Below are 6,207 nucleotides of genomic sequence, written 5' to 3'. Positions count from 1 at the left end.
TATCACTCTTGAATGGTGGCACTCAGAACTGGACACAATATCCCAGTTGGATTCCAGCGGGGTCTGACTAAAGCAGAATACAGCAGTACCATTATTTTTCACACTACCATGCTTCATACTGTAGTTTTGTGGATGCACCCAAGAATCACATTTATTGTCTTTCCTGCAGTATCACACTGCCAGCTCATGTTGAACTTGTCATTCACTATAATACCTGCACATTTTTCCATATACTACTGCTCAGGCAAGAATCCCCAATCTTATATATGCTTCTGATTTTTCCTACCCAAATGCAGAGCTTCACATTCATCCCCATTGAAGTTCATTTTGTTAAATCAAGGTGCTGGTTTTGATCTGTAAAGCTATCTATGGCTTGGGACCAGGATGCAGATCTGTAGAGGGGGGTGAGAATTGTCACTGGTGGTTTACCCCATGTATCACCTCATTTTGAGGCTGGCCCTATGGAAGAAGGGTGAAAGGAAGGAAAAGGAGGCTGCAAAACCTGATTTGCAAGCCACAGCTTATAGAAGCTAGTGTTATGTCTACGCCAGACCTGAGAGAACAACAGTGTTATCTCACACAGCACTGTGAACTGATGTTGCATTGGTGATGATGGAAAGGGGGTAAAGAAAGGAGAAAACAAAGCCAGACATCATAGACAGAACTTTAAATCAAATGGCAACAGTAAGGCTCAGTGACAGCTGCCACTTCTAGTGTTGTCAGGAGACAGCTGTCTTTGTGCTCTTCTCCTCCTCCTCCTTGTTAAAAAATTAGTCCAATTCAATAAGAGAATTTAGCCAATATAAAACAAATCACTAGTTGCCTATCATTTTCATAGGCAGGCAAAACACACAGTAAATGCCGGTAGCATGATGGTTGGGTGACAGATGATCACTCTGCTGATTTCATCGCCGTGCTCATTCCCATTACATATTGCAGGCCCTGTCACTCTCTGGAACCTCCTGCCAGGCCCAGCAGCAGTTAAATTAAGGACAAAGTTGTTCATCCTCCTGGATGGAAGAAAGGCAGCCAAACACACACACACACACACACACACACACACACACTGTAGACATGCAGGTGGTAGGAACAGATTCATGACAGGCTGCAAAAAATGGAGATGAGTGGAATAATGCTTGCCTGCATGCATTATGGCTGGCAACCTTCAGTCTCGAAAGACTATGGTATAAGCCTACAGCACCCAGTATTCCCAGGCGGTCTCCCATCCAAGTACTAACCAGGCCTGACCCTGCTTAGCTTCCAAGATCAGACGAGATCGGGCATGTGCAGGGTAACAGTTGCTGCTGTCATCCATTTCTCCCAATGGAACTGACACCCAAAACATGCCAGACGATGGCATGTTTTCACCAGCACATCTATGGCTTCTTAACTGGGCATCTGTCTCATTTCAGATGGCTCTTTGCTGAATCGGGCCATTGATCCATTTAGCCCAGTACTGTCATCATTGACTGACAGTGGCTCTCCAGGGTGAGGTCCACATGGGCCCTTTCCCAGTCCTACTTGAAGACGCCAGGAATTAAAGCAGGGACCATCTGCCTGTCTGCTTCTCCTTCCTCAGAAATCCAGTTCTCAAGTCTATTGTTCCACCGATTCCTGGCCATAGGAGCCATGAGCATCCTTCCGGGCACTGGGACATAGTAATAATGTATGCCTTGTGCAGATTTCACTTCCTGATAGAGCAGTCTGAAGTTGCTGAATTTCTTCATTCAAGGAGAAGAATGTCTTCTCCTTGGGATATTGGTATTATTCAAAAGGGGTCACCTCCCTTCTGCCTTAGGCACCAAGTTCGCTGCGTCTCCGGAATGCTCCTGAAACTTTCTTTTCAACCTTTCCCCAAGTCTCCAGTGTCAGCACTCCTAAATTGTCCTGCCATTTGAATTCAGGCAGATGTGAAGTGCTCCTGCTGTGCCTTTTGCCCACCGAGCTGTAATGACAGGCAGCTTTGGGGCTTCCTTGAACAGCAGGGGTAACTCTTCCCGCCTGTCAACATCCAATGTGCCAATCAGACCCTTGGTGGGGAACGATGCTGCCCCCTTCCTTCATCCAGATGGTGGTACATTTCTCACATCATTGATGTCACCCTGCATTCTTATGCACACTCCCTGGGGCAGCGTTAAACCGGTCCCTGGGATACATGTCAGCTACTTTTATTGAGAACACGGATACAGTTATTTCTCTCCCCTTCTGAACATGGAGCCTGTACTTTTTTGCAGAGTATTTGTGAGGGCAGGGGTGGGGAGAGGAATGGTGTGTCCTGACTTTGAGATCATTTTTGCTACTCATTCCTGGTGCTTCATTACTCTTTTAGGCTCCTCTCAATTGACCAGGAATAGTCCATACGAGTCATTTTGCACAGTGATAAATACGTGAGAGTCGTGCATCTTGTATGACGGACTTTACTCAAGGATTGTGCAAACATGCCTCTGTAGTTCAGAAAAGATCTCTTTTTCACTGTTAAGAACAAAGAGGTTAGTTTGGGGTAATGTCCCTACAAAGCACAGCAGGGTGCTTGGACCTCTAGAACAGTTCTGTAGGAGAGGATGGTTTATTTGCTCCGGATTTATTTTCAATTGTATAATTAATTTATAGATTTGATTGCCGTAAGGTATGGCGACAGCCATGGGCTTTGTTTTGCTTCAAAGTGGGATTATAAAAATTTAGCAGAGATGTCATGCTCCCACCTATAATCAGACAGATGGCCACATTTTACCAGAACTAAAACTTCAGGCAGTCTTCAAAGGAATTGTCACACTAACCACATTACAATCGTTCTGTCGGGAGAATACTTAAGTCTGAGTCACAGTGTCCAGGTAATTAGTAGCATAGCAGCCACTTGGAAATCCAGAAGCAATACTAGGCCCAACTGTGCCCCCCCAACTACCCACCTGATCCCTCAAGGGGAGTGTGACCCCATAGAGAAAGGAAACAGCTGCATGGATTTTTCTTTATTTTCATTGCATGCTGATATGTGATCATTTTTGCAAAAGACATTTTTTTCTGTAAATATGAATAATCAAAATGACAAAATCAACAGCCATTGCAATTACCTTTCATACATTTTACACTAAGTATGATATCCTATTCTAAATATTCTATTCTAAATGTCATAATGGGCTACAATATCATCATATATAATGGGCTATATAATAAAAAAAAACTCTTAAGCTCTTCAGATAATATACAAATAGGGGCGCAATCCTAACCCACTTTCCAGCACTGACACTGGGGCAGTGCAGCTCTAAGCTAAAGGAACAAACATTCCCTTACTTTGAGTAAGACTCCATGAATCCCACCCAACTGCAGGATGCAGCACACGCCCCAGCTATGTGACACAGCTATGCCACTTTGGAAAAGTTGATTAGGATTTGGGCCTTAGTGTCACAAAATTGGAGTACAAAACCATCTAGTAATAAACCATCCATATGTGCCTGGCAACAACCAGGCAGGAAAGGTAAGAGTTAAGCACACATATGGTGGCCTGAGGACTCTAGGGACATCTTCAAGGACTCTGTCCACCAGGAAATGAACTGAAACTCATCCAAACAACTATGTGCAACAGAAGCCTGAAAATAGGACAGTGGTTTCAAAACTGTGCACCTGGCACCTGAGGGCACTGTGGCAAACTCATAGGGACACCATGGGATGTCCCTAGTGACCTCTTCTTCCCAGATCTCCCAGGTGCCACCATCTTGAGTTGTGCAAGATCCAATACAAGAATGGGTGCAATCAATTTGAAACACAAACTGCTCAACAATGTCACAGAGGTCCACCATAGGCAGAATTTGCTCTCACAATCTTGACCAAGTCATGCAGAAAGGTTCTGTTGGACGGTACAATGTGGCTCTCCTTCCTCTGTGTGTGTGCTTATGTCATCACTGCCACAAAGTAGGCCATTCACAAGATTCTTCTCACCTGTGCTTGGTCAGATTTGTCCTGCACTTTCCATGACCATCTTGCAATTCATCTTTCCTGCCACTTGTCTGTCAGCAATGCCAGGGACATTCCTAGACTCCAGCCTGTGGGAGATGGCGCCTTCCAGATGTACAGACTCTGATTTGGCACATTCTTCTCATTGTGAAAGCAAGTACCACTGTGCTGAGCTGATGACTGAGAGTCACACTGCATGAAACATTAAGTTAGCAAGTGATTTACATACCTAATTTATTAATGTGTTCGTGCTCCACATGTGTTGCCCAAACTAGGCTTTTGCAACACAGGCACACTGAGAAAATTTATGAAAGTTGCGGGAATTATTTCTCCTTCACATGGATTTATATGTACACTTAGGGCCACTAAAGATTCCATTTCTGTTAAGGAAAACAACATGTATACCATAACATTTGACAAAGAAAAAAATGCTTGTTTTGCTGTCTGAGCACACGGTAGGAATCGTCTTTTAACTGCCATTCTCACCAGGTGCTAATGTGGCAAAATAGGCAATGCAATTTATCATTTACAGCATTTTTAGAGTGTTCAAAACAAATGGTATACATATCTTAGTAACCCTTACCATAACCCTTTAAGGAATGCCAGTATCAGGGCATTTTTGTAGAAGTTGAAAGTTTTTAATGGTTACAGGGGCTACAGAAAGTTTTTAAAGCTTCACAAGCATTATCTTGGTAATCCTTACAATTTCCTAAAAGGTAGATTTGTGTTTTATTACACACATACTGCAGATGAGGGGGAAAGACTGAGGTTGAGAGAATGGTTTGCTTAAGACTACTCAGTAAGTTCATGGAAGAGCTGAAATCTGAATAAGTACATCAACCAACTCTCTCAGGATGTATGTTTATCTTGCATTATAATGTACACATAGTTTTCTTCCCTGGAAGTGATATCCATGCGGAAAATCATGTTGTGCGAAGTGACCCTTGAATTGTAATTTGTCATGCAGTGCCACATCCAGAATACATTTAACAATGAGAGAATTCAACTCTTTAACTGCCTCTTCTTCTTCTGACATACAAGTTTCAGTTTCTCGAAGAGGGTTTTTCCACCCGCTCATTAAATTTTTTTCTATGCTCTTGTGCAGACAGCCTAGCAACGCACCCCTTTTTCGTTTATTTTTAAACATGACATGTCAAGCTATCATTTATATATATTCCCAGACATCAAGTCCATATTAGAGCTAAAAAAAAAACTCCAAAGAGAATATTCACAGTTTGCCTCTTCCATCCAACTTAACTTCTTTGAAAAATAATCCTTTATTGGACAACGCATAGTATACTGCAAGAACATTTCCGTAATTCTTTGCTCTTGGTCTACCTCTTTTACAAATGGCAGCTACATGTTCAAAACTTTGAGCAACAATTCCTACAGTTTTTTCCAGGGTCTATGGTAGATGCATGACCTATATGTTCTCAGGCACATTTGGAGTACCCTGACAACCACCATTGCAAAAGTGCCATAAGGTACTGCAGTGCCAGTGGTAAGGATACTGGGCTGGCACTCAGCACCAGTCAGTGCTGGGCCTCAGCGCCAGGAAGACAACTCCCCCAAGTGGCCAGGGGTAAGTTGCCCCACTAGCTAGCAATGAGGCTTTTCGGGGCAGGGGAAGGTGGGGCAGGGTGGAACTGGGCATGCGGAAGGTGGGCCCAAGGGAGGATCGGCCATGGGAGGGAGCGGAGATGGTGGCAGAGGCTGCTGCTGAGTGCTATGCCCCCTCCCAGGCCACAGAGCCCTACATGGGCCTCCTTGGTTTTGCGCCAGAAAAATAGCTGGCACAGCTCCAAGGCAACCCATGGGGCTGCCTGGGCTTGACATGGGGTAAGGGAACATTTGTTACTTATACATCAAAGGAGACTGCGCAGCTGCTCCAATCCCATTGGATACAGTAGTGGCCATTTCAGTGCTGCTGTACCACTAGGCACTGCTGGGGTTTAAAATTGGGCTGTTAGTTACTCTTAAAGATCTCCAAGGAAGGATTTTGTGCTTTCCGAAACTCCATGCTTGTGGTTGCAGGACCTGACTAACAGGGCATAAGTAAAGTGATGAACATAAGTAAAGTGATCTTTCCTCAGGATGAACCATTTGCATGTGCAGTAATTCACACATATTACTCAAATGCCAGCCTAGTGTAGTGGTTCTGGAGTTAGATCTGGAAGATCCAGGTTCGAATCCTTGTTCAGCCATGAAGCTTATGGGTGACCTTGGGCTAGTCACTATCTCTCACTCTCACAGGGTTGT

General features: G+C 44.1%; 1 pseudogene; it reads right to left on the bottom strand.

Moving 5' to 3' along the window:
- Positions 1-1,189: 1,189 nt before the first annotated feature.
- LOC136650484 (5S ribosomal RNA) lies at positions 1,190-1,309 on the bottom strand (annotated as a pseudogene).
- Between the last annotated feature and the right edge of the window lie 4,898 nt (positions 1,310-6,207).

This window comes from Tiliqua scincoides, chromosome 4 (assembly GCF_035046505.1).
Source record: "Tiliqua scincoides isolate rTilSci1 chromosome 4, rTilSci1.hap2, whole genome shotgun sequence".
NCBI lineage: Eukaryota > Metazoa > Chordata > Lepidosauria > Squamata > Scincidae > Tiliqua > Tiliqua scincoides.
The sequence above is the reverse complement of the archived record's forward strand: the minus strand, read 5'-3'. Positions and strand labels throughout refer to the sequence as shown.